Consider the following 19438-nt stretch of genomic DNA (forward strand, 5'->3'; position numbering starts at 1 on the left):
TAAACATTAAGGCCTGCTGTCATTATTTCTACACTGCACTGACTGCCCAAGGTATAATATACTTTTCACATACTGTGAAATTCAACTTCTCCCTTTAGAACAAACCACATAAATATCTACTTCCTAGCAAAGGTTTATGCTTTATCAATCTACTAAAATGTCCAAATGAAACTGTACATTTTTATACTTTGTGGAAACAATTCAAGGGGTGATTTAATTCTTCAAGAACATAAAGGTTCCTTACATGCAAGATTCTTTTGTTTTTACCACCATAGCAGCTAATACATATTCATTTATACTAGAGTGTTGAAAACCAATGTGAGTTATGTGTGTGTTTGTGTGTGTGTATGTGTATGTTATACAAGAAATTTTGTGACATTCAGGGTTAGATGACAAGGAAGAAAATGTAATCTATGTAGCACAACACTAGTGATCTCTCTTACAATAATAGTACAGGAAAGCATCAGCAAGCAACACACTAAAAGGACATGTGATTTTGACCTAACTTTCCTGTGGATTTTGAAAACTCTCCCTATTAGCAAGTTTTGCTTTAGTAAATAACTCCTTACAAACTGTTAGTGATTTTTTAGTAGCTCAATTCTCAGATGCCTAGACATCTGTTATGAAAAACATGAGTAGATGATTGATTCTGCAAGTAGTGAAAAACTAGAAGGCAGAGCTGCCTAGAGACCTAGAAAACTTCTTGTAATGCATTTTGATAATGATTGCATGAGTGTATGGTAATGGGAATGAGGATTATTTCTGTTCTTTTCAGCTCCCAAAACCCATTGGAGAGCACATTCTGAAATTTCCCAGATGATGGAATTTAAAGTTTTATCAGATTGAGAGTTAAAAAATAGTGGCTAGAGGCCATACAGTGTAGTTCAAGAAAGAATAAATCCCAAGTGAGGGTTTATTTTCTTCCATAAAAGGTTTGATGGTCTGCTTGATGTTTCTATGTCTCTGGGTCTGTGTTTGTTCATCAGTTTATGTTGGTCATTAGATTCCACATATGAGTGAGATCATGTAATACTTTTCTTTATCTGACTGGCTTATTTCACTTAGCAAAATGCTCTCTAGGTCCATCTATGCTGTTGCAAATGGTGAGAATTCTTTCTTTTTTATAGCTATGTAGTTTTCCATTGTATAGATGTGCTGTTTTTTTAATCCACTCATCTGCTGATGGGCTATTTCAAAATCTTAGCTATTATAAATTGTGCTGCTATGCACATAAGGGTGCATATATCCTATCTGATGGGTGTTTCTGAGTTCTTGGGATATATTCCTAGAAGTGGGATCACTAGTCAAATGGTACTTCCCATTTTTAATTTTTTGAGGAAACTCCAAACTGTTCTCCACAGTGGCTGAACCAGTCTACATTCCCACCAGCAGTGCCCGAAAGTTCCCTTTTCTCCAAATCCTCGCCAACACTTGCTGTTTCTTGATTTGTTGATGATAGTCATTCCTACAGGTATGAGGTGGTACCTCATTGTTGTTTTGATTTGCATCTCTCAGATGATTAGCGACTTTGAGCACTTTTTCATATGCCTTTTGGCCTTCTGTATGTCCATTTTGGAGAAATGTCTATTGAGGTCCTTTGCCCATTTTTAAATTGGATTATCTTTCTTTTGCAAAGTTATATGAGTTCCCTGTAGATTAACCACTTATGGGATGTATCATTCACAAATATGCTCTCACATAGAGTGAGTGTTCTTGTTATTTTATTGATGGTTTGATTTGCTGTGCAGAAGCTCTTTATTTTAATGTAGTCCCATGTGTTTATTTTCTCCTTAATTTCCATTGTCCCAATAGATGTATCCATAAACACGTTTGCTATGAGAGGTGTTTGAGATTTTGCTGCCAATGGTTTCTTCTAGAATTTTTATGGTTTCATGTCATACATTTAAATCTTTTATCCATTTTGAGTTTATTTTTTTAAATATATTTTATTGGTTTTTTACAGAGAGGAAGGGAGAGGGATAGAAACATCGATGAGAGAGAAACATCAACCAAATGCCTCCTGCACATCCCCCAATGGGGATGTGCCCCCAACCAAGGTACATGCCCTTGACTGGAATCGAACCTGGGACCCTTCAGTCTGCAGGCTGATGCTCTATCCACTGAGACAAACCAGTTAGGGCAATTTTGAGTTTATTTTTTTGTATGGTGTAAGTTGGTGGTCTAACTTCTTCTTCTTCTTCTTCTTTTTTTTTATTTTGCATGTATCTGTCCAATTTTCCCAACACCATTTATTGAAGAGACTGTTTTGACTGCATTGTATGCTCTTGCCTCCTTTGTCAAATATAAAATGAGCATAATGACTTGGATTGATTTCTGGGTTCTCTGTTCTCTTCAATTGGTGTATATGTCAGTTCTTATGCAAGTACCAGGCTGTTTGGAGTACAGTGGCTTTGTAGTATAATTTGAAATCTGGTGTTGTGATTCCTCCTACTTTGTTTTTTCTTTCTCAATATTGCTGCAGCTATTTTGGGTTTTTATTGATTCCATATAAATTTTTGGAGAATTTGTTCTAGCTCTGTGAAATATACTGTTGGTATTTTAATAAGGATTGTATTAAATCTGTAGATTGCCTTGTGTAGGATGGACATTTTAATGATGAATTTACCAATCCATGAAGACAGTATATTCTTTCATTTGCATATATCTTCCTCTATCTCTTTTATAAATGTCTTGTAGTTTTCCAAATACAGGTCTTTTACTTCCTTGGTTAAGTTTATTCCTAAGTATGTGATTTTTTTTGTTGCAGTGGTAGGCAGGGTTGTTTGTTTGGTTTCCCTTTCTGAGAGTTCATTATTGTTATACTAACAGCCCGGTGCATGAATTGTGCACATTAAAAGGAAATTAATTAGAAGAAATATTTTAATACCATTATTCGCCCTTTATAATAGAAGTGTCAACCAAATTCACGATCGACAATGACAGATGGAAACACACGCATGTGATTGGCACCAGCGAGAGCTTTATATGTATCATGCATGCGTGAGTCAACTTAGCCTTTTATAGATATAGAAAAACTTGCTTAATTAGGCCTGATTTCTGATTTAGCTAAACTTTTTCCAGCCCAGTGAAGCACCCCAACTTCTCTTTCAGGTAATTGTCAGCAACAGCATAGTAAATGTCAACATGAAGCAGATATTATTGTAGATCAGCAGGGAGAACAAAGGATGAAATATTTAACTGCAGCAGTGTTTGACTATATTCTGTGAAGTGAAAAAACCTGAAGTCATTTTCAAGGTCCACCATTTCTTACTTTTTTTCAGTTGGGTCAAGTTTCTAAGCTTTCTAATTCTCTGTTTTTTAGCTAATGAAAATAAAATAGGATTCCAACGAATCTCCTATCTACTTACTCCAGGACTCCTGTGAGGATCAAATGAGATGAGGCATGGGAAAACGCTTCACAGACATTTGGTTACAGTGTAAAGTGTTTCACCTGGCTATAAAGCAAGTCATCATAGCAACCGGTCAGAAGGTGTGAAGGACACTTAGCATATTAGCCTTTTTTATAGATAGATAACAATGTCATAGATTTCTGGGTGTTAATTTTATATCCTGCTACATTGCCAAATTCATTTATTAAATCTAGTAGTTTTCTGATGGAGTCTTTAGGGTTTTCTATGCACAGTATCATGCCATCTGCAAATAGTGAATTTTACTTCCTCCTTTCCAATTGGGATGTCTTTTACTTCTTCTTGTCTGATTGCAATGGCTAGCACATATAGTACTATGTTGAACATGAGTGGCAAAAGCGGGCATCCCTGATTTGTTCCTGTTATTATGGGAAATGGTTTTAGCTTTTGTCCGTTGAGTATGAGGTTGGCTGTAGGTTTGCAATATAAGGCTTTTGTTATGTTGACATATGATCCTTCTATTCTAACTTTGTTGAGAGATTTTTATCAAGAAAGGGTGTTAGATTTTGTTGAATACTTTTTTCCACATCTATTGATATGATCATGTGGTTTTTATCTTTAATGTTGTTTATGTGATATATAACATTTATTGAATTTTGGATATTGTACCAGGCTTACATCCCTGTAATAAATACCACTTGGTCATGGTGTATGATCTTTCTAATGTATTTCTGGATCCAACTTGCTAGACTTATGTTGAGGATTTTAGAATCTATGTTCATCAGGGATATTGGCCTGTAATTCTCTTTCTTTGTAGTGTCTTTATCTGAGTTTTGGATTAGGGTAATGCTGGCCTCATAGAAATAGCTTGTGAGTGTTCCTTCTTTCTGAATTTTTGGTTTGAGAAAGATAGGTGTTAGTTCTTTGAATGTTTTGTAAAACTTCCCTGTGAAGCCATCTGGTCCAGGGCTTTCGCTTGCTGGGAGTTTTTTTGTTGTTGTTTATTTTTTTTATTTTTTTCCGCTTCATTTTCATCAGTAGTTATTGGTCTATTCAGGTTTTCTGATTCTTGCTGATTGAGTTTTGGAAGATTGTATTTTACTAGGAATATTTGCATTTGGTCAAGGTTGTGCAATTTATTGGAGTAGAGTTGTTCATAGTATTTTTTTTTTGTGATCCTTTGTATCTCTGTGGGGTCAGTTGTTAACTTTACCTCTTTTGTTTCTGATTTTGTTTATTTGGGTTTTCTCTCTTTATTTCTTGGTGAGTCTGGCAAGAGTTACATAGATCTTGTTTATTCTTTCAATGAACCAGCTCTTGGTTTTATTAATCTTTTGTATTTTCTTTTTGGTCTCTATGTCATTTATTTCTGCTCTGAGCTTTATTATTTCCTTTCTTCTATTTACTCTGGGCTTTTCTTGTCACTCTCTAATTCTTTAAGGTGTAGGGTTATATAACTAATTACGGAGGGGGGGTTGTTTGTTTGTTTTTTGAGGTAAGCTTGTAGTACTATGAACTTCCCTTTCAGGATTGCTTTCACCATGCCCCATAGATTTGGGGTTGCTGTGCTTTCATTGTCACTTATTTCTAGTACTTTTTTTTAATTTCTTATTTGATCTCTTTGGTAACCCATTCATTGTTTAATAGCATGCTATTTTGCCCCCATATGTTTGATTGTTTATGATTTGTTTATTGTAGCTTATTTCTAACTTTATGCCAGTTGTGATCTGTGAAGTTGCTTGATTTGATTCCAGTCTTCTTGAATTTATAGAGACTTAGTCTATGCCCTAACATGTAGTCTATCTTTGAAAATGTCCCATATGCACTTGAGAAGGATGTATATTCAGTAGCTTTGTGATGAAATGTTCTGGGAATATCAATTAGTTTCTTCTGATCTAGTGAGTCATTTAGGATTTCTGTTTCCTTGTTGCTTTTTGTTTAAAAGATGTATCCAATGATGTCAATGGGGTATTAAAGTCCCCTACTATGATTCTATTGCTGTTTATCTCTCCCTTGATATCTTCCAGAAGGTTTTTTTTTTCATGTATTTGGGTGCTTCTACATTGGGTACATATATGTTTACCAGAGTTATATCCTCTTGTTGTATTGTTCCCTTTAGTATTACGTAGTGGCCTTCCTTTTCTCTTATTATGGCCTTCGACTTTGAGGTCTATTTTTTCAGATATAAGTATTGCTACCCCAGTATTTTTTTTCATTTCCATTTGCCTGAATAATTTTTTCCATACTTTCTCTTTCAGTCTGTGTAAGTCCTTTGTTCTGAGGTGGGTCTTTTGTAGACTGCCAATATATGGGTCATATTTTCTTATCCATTCAGCTACCCGATATCTTTTGATTGGAGCATTAAATCCATTTACATTTAAGGTTATTATTGATAGGTACTTGTTTGTTGCCATATTTGTTCTTTATGCCTGTTTTAGTTTTTCCCTTTCTATTTCTTCTTTACAATAGTCCATTTAACATTTCTTGTATTGCTGGTTTGGTGGTAATAAACTCCCTTAGTTTTTTTATTTTTGTTTTTTTGTCTGCATAGCTCTTGATTTTAGCTTCAATTTTGAATGTTAGCCTTGCTTGGTAGAGTATTCTTGGGTCCAGTCCCTTGCTTTGCATCACTTTGTATATTTCATTCCATTCCCTTCTGGCCTGATTTGTTTCTGTTGAAAAATCACTTGATAGTCTAGTGGGAAATCCCTTGCAGGTAACCTTCCAATGTCTCTTTTGCAGCCTTTAAGATTCTTTGTATTTTACATTTGACCATCACACCCTTGCACAAGATAGCCACCCCCATGTGGTCAAAGATGGCCACCACAAGATGGCCGGCAGGGGAGGGCAGTTGTGGCTGATCAGGTCAGCAGGAGAGGGCAGTTAGGTGTGACCGTGCTGGCAGGGGCAGATAAGCGTCGATCAAGCTGGCAGGGAAGTGGTTAGGGGGTGATCAGGCTGGCAGGGGAGTGGTTAGGGGGTGATCAAGCTAGCAGGCAGAAGCAGTTAGGGGCAATCAGGCAGGCAGGTAGGCAGATGAGTGGTTGGGAGCCAGCAGTCCTGGATTATGAGAGGGATGTCTGACTCCTGGTTTAGGATCGGGCCTAAACCAGTAGTCAGACATCCTCTGAGAGGTCCCAGATTGAGGAAGGTGCAGGCTGAGCTGAGGGACACCCCACGCTAGTGCATGAATTTTGTGCACCAGGCCTCTAGTTGTTTAATAAAAATAAATAGGTTTCAAGTGTATAATTCCATGATACATAATCTGTATATTGCATTGTGTGCCCATCACCCAAAGTCAAATCATCTTTCATCATCGTATATTTGACCCCCATAACTCTTTACTACCACCCATCTCTCTTTCCCTTTTCCCTTTGGTAACTACCATACTACTGTCTGTGTCTATGAAGTTTTTTTCTTGTTTGCCCATTTGTTGCTTTGGCTTTATATCACACATAAGAATGAAATCATATGGTTCTTAACATTTTCTGTTTGACTTATTTTGCTTAGCATGATCTTCTCAAGATCAATCCATGTTGCAAATGGCAGTATTTCATCTTTTATTATGGCTGAGTAGTATTCCATAGTATATATGTACCTATGTACCACATTTTCTTTACCCAAGCATCTATCAAAGGAAACTTCAGTTATTTCCATGTTTACCACCATGAATATTGCTTCAATGAACATAAAAGTACATATATTTTTGCAAATAAGTGCTTTTAATTTGTTCAAGTAGATACCCAGAAGAGAAGTATATGGTAACTCTAATTGATACCCAGAACAAGGCCATATAGTAATTCTATTTTTAATTTTTGAGGAACCTCCATACTGTTTTCCATAGCATCTGTACCAATCTACATTCCCACCAGCAGTAAATCAGGGTTCCTTTTTCTTCATAACCTCCCCAATACTTGTTATTAGTACTTAATACTAACAGGTGTGAGGTGATATCTCATTGTAGTTTTAATTTGTATTTCCTTAATAGCTAGTGAAGTTGAGCATCTTTTCATGTATCTGTTGGACATTGGTATGTCTTTTTGGAAGAAGTGTCTGCTCAGGTCCTCTAGTCATTTAACTGGATTATTTGGTGTTAAATGATAAGAGTTCTTTATATATTTTGGATATTAACCACTAGTTGGAGGTGTTGTTTTCAAATATCATCTCCCATTTTGTTGGCTGCCTTTTTGATTTGTTAGTGGTTTATTTTGCTGTACAGAAGCTTTTTAGTTCGATATAGTCACATTCATTTATTTTTGCCTTTACTTCCCTTGCCTTTGGGGTCAGATTCATAAAATGTTCTCTAAGACCAAGGTTCATTTTTTCAAATATAACCCCACTTGTTTGTTTAGGCTTTCTTTACCTGTGCTTTGGGCATCATATGTAAGAAATCATTGCCAAGACCAATGTAAAAACGTTTATCTTTGTATTTTCTTCTAGGAGTTTTCTGGTTTCATTTTTCACTTGTTAGTCTTTAATCTACTTTGACTTCATTTTTGTGTATGTTGCAAGATAAGATAAGTGTCCAATTTAATTCCTTCTGCATGTGGATATCCATTTTTCCCAGTGGCATTGTTTGAAGAGATTACCCTTTCTCAATTCTTATTGAAAATCAGTTGAATGTACATGTGTGAATTCATTTCTGGGTTTTGTATTCTGTTCCATTTGTTTAAGTGTCTGCTTTTTATGAGAGTACCATACTGTTTTAATTACTATAGCTTTTTAATATATTTTGAAATCAGGATTCATTTTGCCTTCAGCTTTGTTATCCTTGATGAAGATGGATTTGGCTATCTTGGTCTTTTGTGATTCTATGTGAATTTTAAGATATTTTTTCTATTTCTGCAAAAAATGACATTGAGATTGTGTTGAGGATTGCATTGAATCTACAAATGGCTTTGGGTAGTGTGGACATCTTGAAAATATTAAGTCTTACAATTTATGAATAAGGTATGTCTTTTCTTTTATTTGTGTCTTAATTCATGTGTTTGTTCATCAGTGTTTTATAGTTTTTAGTATACAAGTCTTTCACTTTGCTTAAGTCTATTCATATGTATTCTTGTGATGTTATTTCAAATGGAATTGCTGTCTTAATTTCCTCTTAGAATGTCAGTTATTAGTGTATGGAAGCACTTTGTTAAGTCTAACAGTTGTGGGTTTTTTGGAGTCATTAGAGTTTGCTAAATATAAATCATATCACCTATGAACAGAGATAATTGTATTACTTCCTTTCAGATTTGGGTACCTTTTATTTCTTTTCTCTGCTCTAAATATTGTAGTTAGGGATTCTAATACTATGATGAGAAAGAGTCAAAAAGGGGGCATCCTTGTCACTTTCCATGATCTTAGAGAATAAACTTTCAGTTTCACACTGTTGAAGATGATGTCAGCTTTTAACTATTCATTTAAGATTTTTAAGTTAAGACAATTCCCTACTGTTCCTAGATTATTGTCTTCTTTTTATTATGAAAACAATATCTAATTTTGTCAAATGCCGGGGTCCAACCCCAGCAGGTCCAGGGGTTCCCAAAGGCGTAGACGGAGTCGGCGAAGAAGGAATGACACGGAGACAGTGTTCAGTTGATCAGCAGCCTAGCCAGGATCTCCAGCCAAGTTCTGGTCTGGATCTCCAGAGAGGTTCTGCTTAGGATCTCCAGTCAGGTTCTGTAGCCATGTTCCCTCGCTAGGTTCTCCAGCCAGGTTCTGTCTGAGATCTCCAGCCATGTTCGGTCAGCAAGTTCTAGTCAGGTACTCTTGCCATATTTCTGTAGTCAGGTTCAGTCCAGGATCTTTTGCCATGTTCTCTCCAGCGAAGTTCTTCTGTCTGTAGGTTCTGTGTAGGTTCTGTCTGTAGGTTCTCTCTTCTCAGTTCTGTCTCTTTCTGTCTTGTTACATCTGTATTTATACCAGTTGATTCAATCCCATCAATCTCTATTCCAAAGGTTAGGGCGTTTCTTATCTCCATTCCAGGGAGTAAAGATTATGTAGCTTAAGCATGATTGTTTGTAGTTAAAGTAATTAATTACCCGCCTGGCACTTAGTTAAGGGGTTTTATTCCCTCCCTAACTTCAGGGGAAAATCCCTACCTGGGGATTCAACCTTTCTCCGAGAGGTGACCTTGGTTAAAACACAGCGCCAAGAAGGTGAGAAAACATATTAAGAACTGTATGTCATATATGCCAGGTCCCTTGAAACAGCAAGGATGGACCGGCTCCCGGCAGTCAAATTATTTTTGTTGTCTATTGAGATCATCATATTATTTTAAAACTTCATTCTGTTAATGTGATATAGACACCAATGTATTTTCATATGTTAAAATATTCTTGCATTCCAAGAATTCATTCCACGTAGTGATGGTAATTTATTCTTTAAATATGTTGATGAGGTTCAGTTTGCTAGTATTTTGCTGAGAATATTTCTATGTTCATCAGGGTTTTCCTTTCCTGTAGTGCTTTTTTTGTCTGATTTCAGTATCAAGGTATTGGTGGCCTCACTAAATGAGTTTGGAATTATTCTTTCTTCTGGAAGAGCTTTGAAATAAATGCCATTGGTTCTTCTTTAAATATTTGATGGAATTCACCAGTGAAGTCCTGGTCTTTCATTGTCAGAAGGGTTTTTATTACTAACTCAATATTTTTGATGCTTCTGGGTCTGTTCAGATGTTCTCTTTTTTCATTATTCAGTTTGGTAGCTTGTATGTATCAGGGAATTTGTACATTTCTTCTAGCTTAACCAATTTGTTGGTGTCTAATTTTTTACATATTTTTTTTTATTTACATGACATCACTTATAATGTCTCTTCTTTCCTTTTTGATTTTTTGAGTCTTTGTTCTTTTTTATAGGTTAGTCTATGTAGTAGTATGACAATTTAACTTATCTTTACAAAACCCCCACTCATTTTTTTTCACGTTTTCTATGTTTTTTAATAGATAATCATTGCTTTCATTTTTTTCTTTATTGATTAAGGTTTATATATGTGTCCTTATCCCCCATTGCCCTCCACCCCTCCCCCCCAACTCATGCCCTAAACCCCTGGTGTCTGTGTCCATTGGTTAGGTTATATGCATGCATACAAGTCTTTTGGTTGATCTCTCCCCATTACCCCCACCCTCCCCTACTATCCCTCTGAGGTTGGACAGTCTGATCGATGCTTCTCTGTCTCTGGATCTGGTTTTGTTCATCAGTTTATATTGTTCATTATATTCCACCAATGAGTCATATCACGTGATATTTATATTTCTCTGACTGGCTTATTTTGCTTAGCATAATGCTCTTCAGTTCCATCCATGCTGTTGCAAATGGTAACAGTTCCTTCTTTATTTATAGCAGCATAGTATTCCATTGTGCAGATGTACCACCGGTTTTTAGTCCACTCATCTGCTGATGGGCACATAGGCTGTTTCTAAATCTTAGCTATTGTAAATTGTGCTGCTATGAACATATGGGTGCATATATCCTTTCTGATTGGTGTTTCTGGTTTCTTGGGATATATTCCTAGAAGTGGGATCACTGGGTCAAATGGGAGTTCCATTTTTAGTTTTTTGAAGAAATTCCATACTGTTCTCCATAGTGGCTGCACCAGTCTGAATTCCTCCTAGCAGTGCACTAGGGTTCATTTTTTTCCGCATCCTCGCCAGCACTTGTCATTTGTTGATTTGTTGATGATAGCCACTCAGAGAGGTGTGAAATGGTACACCATTGTCCTTCTGATTTGCATCTCTCAGATGATTAATGACTTTGAGCATGTTTTCATATGTCTCTTGGCCTTCCTTATGTTCTCTTTCAAAAAGTATCTATTTAGGTCCATTGCCCATTTTTTTTTTGATTGGGTTATCTTCCTTATGTTGAGTTGTATGAGTTCCTTGTAAATGTTGGAGATTAAACCCTTGTCGGTGATAACATTAGCAAATATGTTCTCCCATGCAGTGGGTTTGCTTGTTGTTTTTTTCATGGTTCCTTTTGCTGTGCAGATGCTTTTTATTTTAATGGAGTCCCATTTGTTTATTTTCTACTTAGTTTCCATTGCCCTAGGAGCTGCATTGGTGAAGTTATTGTTTCCTGTGGATTACTCAAAGATTTTTATGGCTTCCCATGTTATGTTTAAGTTCTTTATCCATTTTGAATTTATTTTTGTGTGTAGTGTAATTTGGTGGTCTAGTTTCTTCTTTTTTGCATATATCTGTCCAATTTTCCCAATACAATTTATTGAAGAGACTGTCTTCAATAAAAGAAGAGACTCCATTGTATGTTCTTGCCTCCTTTGTCAAATATTAATTGAGCATAGTGATTTGGGTCGATTTCTGGGTTCTCTATTCTATTCCATTGGTCTACATGTCTGTTCTTGTGCCAGTACCAGGTTGTTTTGAGAACAGTGGCTTTGTAATACAGCTTGATATCTGGAATTGCGATCCCTCCTACTTTGTTCTTCTTTCTCAGGATTGCTGCAGGTATTCAGGGTCTTTTTATTACTGCAAATGAATTTTTGGAGAGTTCATTCTAGGTCTGTGAAATATGCCATTGGTATTTTAATGGAGAGTGCATTGAATCTATAGATTGCGTTCGGTAGTATGGACATTTTAATGATGTTGATTCTACAAATACATGAACACAATATGTTCTTACATCTGTTTATGTCTTCCTCTACCTCTTTTTTCAGTGTCCTGTAGTTTTCCGCGTATAGGTCTTTAACCTCCTTAGTTAAATTTATTCCTAGGTATCTTAATTTTGTTGGTGCAATGGTAAATGGGATAGTGTGTTTAGTCTCTCTTTCTGTAAGTTCACTATTGGTGTATAGAAATGCCATAAATTTCTTGGTGTTAATTTTGTATCCTGCTACATTGCCAAATTCATTTATTAAGTCTAATAATTTTTGATGGATTCTTTAGGGTTTTCTATGTACAGTATCCTGTCATTTGAGAATAAGGACAGTTTTACTTCTTTTCCAATGTGAATGCCTTTTATTTCTTCTTCTTGTCTGATCGCAATGACTAGTACTTCCAGTACCATGTCAAACAGGAGTGGTGAGAGTGGGCATCCCAGTCTTGTTCTTGTTCTTAGGAGAAATAGTTTTAATTTTTTCCCTTGAGTATGATGTTGTCTGTAGATTTGTCATATAAGGCTTTTATTATGTTGAGTATGATCCCTCTATTCCCATTTTGCTGAGTTTTTGTTTATCAAGAAAGGGTATTAGATTTTGTCAAATGTTTTTTCCTGCATCAATTGATATAACTATGTGAATTTTATCTCTCAATTTGTTTATGTGATGTATCACATTTATTGATTTGTGAGTACTGTACCATCCTTGCTTCCCTGGGGTAAATCCTACTTAGCCATTGTGTATGTTCTTTCTGATGTAATGCTGGATCCAATTTGCTAAGATTTTGTTGAAGATTTTGGCATCTATGTTCATGAGGGATATTGGCCTGTAATTCTCTTTCTTTGTATTGTCTTTATGTGGTTTTGATATTAGGGTGATGCTGGCTTCATAGAATGAGCTTGGAAGTATTCCTTCCTCTTGAATTTTTTGTAATAGTCTGAGGAGGATAGGTTTTAATTCTTCCTTGGATGTTTGGTAAAACTCCCCTGTGAAGTCATCTGGCCCTGGGCTTTTGATTGCTGGAAGCTTTTTGATGACTGCTTCAATTTCCTCTATAGTTCTGGCCTTTTTTTTTGTCCGTGAAGCACCTTATTTACCCTTTAATTTTGAATGATAGCCTTCCTGTATAGAGTATTATTGTATTCAGTACCTTGCTTGGCATCACTTTGTAAATTTTCTTCCATTCCTTTCTGTCCTGATGTGTTTCTGTTGTGAAATCACTTGATAATAAAATGGAAGATCCCTTGTATGTAACTTTCTGTTTCTCTCTTTAAACCCTGAAGATTCTCTTTGGCTTGAACATTTGCCATCACAATTATGATGTGTCTTGGAGTGTGTCTTTTTGGGGTCATCTTGTTTGGGGCTCTCTGTGCTTGTGTGACAGTTTTCTTCCCCACATCAGGGAAGTTTTCTGACATTATTTCTTCAAATAGGTTTTCTAACCCTTGTCCCTCTTCCTGTTTTTCTGGTACACCTATTATTCATATGTTGCTTCATTTCAGGTTGTCCCCAAATCCCTTAGGCTTTCCTCCTGTCTTTTCATTTTTTTCTTGAATTGCAGTTCAGTTTGGGTTTGTTTTGCTTCCCTGTCTTTTTATTTTATTTTCTAAAGTTTTACACATGTCTCCTTTCCCCCCAATTAACTCCCTTCCCTATCCCCTCCTAGCTCGGGCAAGCCTCCACTGCCCCAGTGTCTGTGTCCATATTATGCTAATATGCATGCATATAAGTCCTTTGGTTTCTCTATAATCCCCCTCCTCTACCTTTTGTCTCTAGATCAATCTATTCTTATTCATCAAAATATGTTGATAATTATATCCCACATATGAGTGATATCATGTGACATTTATCTTTCTCAATCTGGCTTATTTCGTGATCATGGTATCTCCCCTGCCAGGTAAGTATCAATCTGGCTTATTTCATTTCGCATAATACTCCCCAGTTCCATCCATGCTGTTGCAAATTGTAACAGTTTCTTCTTTTTTATAGCAGCGTAACATTCCATGTGTAGATGTACCACAGTTTTTTAGTCCACTCATCTATTGATGGACACATAGGCTGTTTCTAAATCTTAGCTATTGTAAATTGTGCTGCTATGCACAAAGGGGTGTATACACCCTTTCTGATTGGTGTTTCTGGTGCTTGAAGTGTGATAACTGGGTCAAATGACAGTTCCATTCAGTTTTTCTGGGAAACTCCTTACTGTTTTCTATAGTTGCTGCACCAATCTGCATTCCCACCAGCAGTCCAAGAGGGCTCCTTTGTCTCCACATCCTCACCAGCACTTGTCATTTGTTGATTTTTTGATGATAGTCATTCTGACAGGTGTGAGATGGGACCTCATTGTTGTTTTGATTTGCATATCTCTGATTATTAGTGACTTTAAACATGTTTTCATATGTCTCTCATCCTTCTGTATTTCCTCTTTGAAAAGTGTCTATTTAGGTCCTTTGCCCATTTTTTGATTGGATTGTTTATCTCCTTTTGTTAACTTGTATGATATCTCTGTAAATTTTTGAAATTAAATCCTATATGAAATAGCATCAGCACATATGTTCTCCCATGCAGTGAGCTTTCTTGTTTTGTTGATGGTTTCTTTTGCTGTGCAGAAGCTTTTTATTTTGATGTAGTCCCATTTGATTATTTTCTACTTAGTTTCCATTAAGAGCTGCATCAGTAAAGATATTGCTATGACATATGTCTGATATTTTGCTGCCTATGGAGTCTTCTAAGATTTTTATGGTTTCCCATTTTCCATTTTGAGGTTCTATGTTAATATATATATATATATATATATATATATATATATATATATATATATAGTGTAAGTTGGTGATCTAGTTTCCTTTTTTTGCATGTATCTGATGAAATTTAGCAGCACCATTTATTGAAGAGGGTTTTCAAAAGCAGATTTGATCAAGCTGAAAAAGAAATCAGAAAACGCAAAGATGGGATATTTAAAATAATCTACTCAGAAGATCAAAAAGAAAAAAAAAGTGAAGGAAGTCTAAGGAACTTACAGAACAACTTTAAACTAAGGAATTTACTTATTATGGGTTTCTCAGAAGAAGAAAGACAGAGAAAAAGACAGAAACATTATTTAAAGTAATAATGTCCCAAAAATCCCCAAATCTGGGAAAGGAAATTAATATTCAGATTCAAGATGCTCAATAGATCACAAGAAGTATTAACACAAGAAATACACAGGGAAATACATTATAATCAAGTTGTGAAGAGTAAAAGATAAATAGAATTTTGAAGGCAGCAAGAGAAAAGTGACTCATCACAGACAAATCAAGCTCCCCATAAGACCACCAGTGAGTTTCTCAACAGACACCTTATAGGTAAGAAGGAAGTGTTCTAATGTAGTCAAACTGCAGGAAAAAAAATTCCAACATGGAATAATTTACCCAGTAACAGGCCTTTGAAAATAAAGAAGAAATACTTTCCAAGACAAACAAAATCTGAGGGAGTTCATCAACACTAAAGCTGCCTGACAAGAAATGTTAACTGAGTTCTTCATTTTGAAACAAAAAGATACTAAAGCTTAATATGAAGACATATGAAAGTATAATGACCACTTGTAAAGAATACTGTAATAGTGTAACAGAGGTGTGTAAATCAGTTTTAATTCAGGAATAGAAGTTAAAGAGGAAAGTATAAAAATAACTATTATAATACGTAAATGGATAAATATATAAAAAGTTATAATTCATGACACCATTAACATAAACTGTGGGAACAGAGAAGGAAGATTATAGAGTATTTGCATTATCAGCTTAAAGAGACTGTTAAGATGAAAATATATTTTATACAAACCTCATCCTAACCACAAAAAAATACCAATAAAATAAAAACAAAAGAATCATAAAGGAATGAAAGCATGCCACTAAAAAAATCAATAAAACAAAAATGAAGACAATAAGAGAGAAAGGATGAATTAAAGAGCCACAAGAAAGAAAATGCTAACAGAATAAAAATAGTAAGTTCTCCCTTACAGATATTTACTAAAAAATAAATGAATAAAAATGCCCAATCAAATGACATAAAATGGCTTAATGGATTGAAATGAAATCAAGATCCTATATATATTGTTTACAGGACACTGACTCACTTTAGATTTAATGACTTACATAGGCTGAAAATGAAAGGATGGAAAATAATATTCCATGCAAATGGTAAATGAAAGAGAACACATTGACCCTATTATACCAGACAAATTAGTCTTTAAATAAAAACTGTCACAAGAGACCAAGTACTACATTATACAATGGGATAAAAGGATCAAATTACAAGAAACATATAACAATTACAAATATATATGCTACTAACTTCAGAGTCTCTAATTATATGAAGCAAACATCAATAGATTAAAGGGAGAATTAGAAATAATATCACTTATATATTCCAATACCCCACTATTAATAATGGATAGGGCACTTTAGACCTCAAAGTGAAGATCATAACAAGAGATAATGAAGGCCACTTCATAATAGTAAAGGGAGTAATTCAACAAGAAGATAGAACTCTGCTAAACATGAACATAACATGTATGCACCCAATATAGGAACACCCAAATTCATAAAAACAAAAACAACTTATGGAGGTTATAAAGAGAGAGATTGACAGCGATATAGAAACACAAGCCTTCAAGGGGGTCCAGCACCCAGCAGCTCCAAGCCCCGCAGCCGCGGCGGTGCTTGGGCTGCTGGGGCTGGAGGAGCAGAGACACAAGCCTGCAGCGGGGCCCGGCACCCAGCAGCCCCAAGCCCTGCATCTACAGAGGCGCTGGGACCACTGGGGCTGCAGAGGAGACACAAACCCGCAGGAAACCTATGGAAAGGGAGATAAACTATCATAACTTTATCTCCCTTTCCACAAGATGAGAAAACTGGCCCTGATTTATTTAGTGATATGGCCCATACCTTTCTACAAGCACGGGGTATGTTATGACCACTCCCAGGAAGGTCTGGTCAGAATACTGTCTCCATGGAATAACACTACTGTGGCAAATCAACTAAGAGAAGAAATAAGCTTTTGTTGGGTTTATTCTGAAAGTCAGAAAACAAGCCACCCCAACACATGCTGTGTTGTTATATTGATGATCTTGAGCTGCAGATGCTTGAAAAACAGCAAATGCAAGGAGAGGCTTTCACTGAAGTCTCCTGATCTGCCTAAAATTAGACCCTCCAAAAGGTCCCCTCAATGGGAAAAGTGTCATCAGCCAGTGAAGACTGACTCCTGTCACAGGACAGGAGACTATAAGTTGACATCACACCCAAGCTTTGTTACAAACTATTTCCCCCACCCCCATTCATGTTTCCTAAAAATCATGTACTCTCCTCTAAGAGGCCTACATCTCTCATCTCCTTTCCCTAGGAAGAAGGTATTTAAATCTAGATTCTAAGCCACTTTGGGGAGTTATTCATTTTCCCCTGGGATCTCCCACATATACATGAGGTACACATGTTAACGAACTTTTGTTTTTCTCTTGGTAATCTGTCTTTCATTACAAGGCCCTCCGCTAAGAACTCTAGAGGAAAACTATTTTTCCTCCTCCATAATTCTATCTCGGGAAATCAAGTCCCGGGCTGAACAGTAGAGGTTGGCTCAAGTGCCAAGCAGTCCAGGCTGAGGGGAGGGAAGTTTCTTGGGGGAAATCAATGATATTGGCATCAAAGTAGGACAGAGGGCACACACATAGTTGCTGGTGGGAGTTTAAAGTGGTTCAAAATTTTTGGAGGATGATTTTGCAAAATCAATAGAAATGTTCAAGGTACATCCAAGAGTCTTCTTCTAGGAATCTCGTCTGCTGAGATAAAGCATGAGTGCATAAGCCCTGGTCAGAACCCAGGATGCTACTGTGGGCTCCCCTTCCATGATAGGAAAACCTGCTAACAACCTGCATTTTTAGGACAAGGTAGCATCTATACTAATAAAAAGGTAATATGCTAATTAGAATGAACATCTTCCAGACGACCTTCTGGACAAAGCCATGGTGGCAGGGCTGAGGCAGAGGTAGTTAGAGAAGATCAGACAGGCAGGGGAGAGCAGTTAGGGGAATCAGACCATCAGGGGAAAGCAGTTAGGGGGATCAGGCCATCAGGGGAGAGCCGTTAGGGGGATCAGGCTGGCAGGCAGGTGAGCAGTTAGGAGCCAGCATCCCTGAGGGGTCCCGGATTGGAGAGGGTGCAGGTCAGACTGAGGGATCCCCCCCCTCCCATGCACGAATTTCATGCACCGGGCCTCTAGTATTACTTATAATTTAAGGTCACTGAAGAAAAATATATGGAATACATATAGGTCAGGTCATAACAGTTATTCAGTTTAGTGTTAATCTCACACCTTATCAAGGGACATGTGCAAAACAACAAAAATATGTAAAGATGATTAAGATATCAAATTTAAATTGAAACAAATTTGACTATTTTTCACTAGTACACTAGACTTATTTGATGCTTGTGTTAGCTGAGTTTCTTCAAGAAGCAGAAGCCAAAATGTTGCCAAGCATAGGCATGAATTACTAGGGTAAATTCATGGAGGAAGAAAAGGAGCCCAGAGAGCCTGGGAGAGCCATTGGCCATAATGCAGTCCTGATTCTTGTAGAGGAGAGAGCAAAGGATGGAAAGTTGTGTGGTAGAGATTTAGATTTTAGTACACTTCTAAGGATGTCCATCATTGCCAATTCAGAGTACTCAAGGCAAAGATACCTGTCAGAGGTAGTTAGAGAAGATCAGACAGGCAGGGGAGGCTTTAAAGCACAGCAGTTGAGTCTTTGATGCAGTTATGTCCTGCAGTTAAAAATCTGAGAGGTACATTTTCACACCTCCCACAAATGCTTGCATTTGACTAATTAAAATATGTATGAAAACAATGTAATATTTACTTAATTAAAAAGCACCCTTACTTTCCAATTTTATATTATTAACTAGAGGCCCGGTGCACAAAATTTGTGCATGGGGTGGGGAGCAGATCCCTCAGCCCAGCCTGCACTCTCTCCAATTCAGGACCCCTAGGGGGATTTCCGACTGCTGGTTTAGGCCCTAGTGGGATCAGGCCTAAACTGGCAGTCAGACATCTTTCTCACAATCCAGGATTGCTGGCTCCTAACCGCTTACCTGCTTGCCTGCCTGATGGCCCCTAACTGCTCTTCCCTGCTGGCCTGGACACCCCTAACTGCTCTCCCCTGTAAGCCTGGTCACCCATAATTGCTCTCCTCTGGTGGCCTGGTCTCCCCTAACTGCTCTCCCCTGCCATCCTGATGCCCCTAACCACCTCTGCCTTGGTCCCTGCCACTGTGGCTTTGTTCGAAGGGGCATCCGGTCTAATTAGCATATTACCCTTTTATTAGCATAGATGGTTACTGAGCAGTGCATTCTAGGGAACATGAGGAAGTGACCCTATGACTCAGAGACCAGGGACTCCACAGGAAGCTGGGAGGTCTGGTCTCACTCAGCAGAGGATGGGCCTGAAC

Source organism: Myotis daubentonii, chromosome X (genome assembly GCF_963259705.1).
Source record: "Myotis daubentonii chromosome X, mMyoDau2.1, whole genome shotgun sequence".
NCBI lineage: Eukaryota > Metazoa > Chordata > Mammalia > Chiroptera > Vespertilionidae > Myotis > Myotis daubentonii.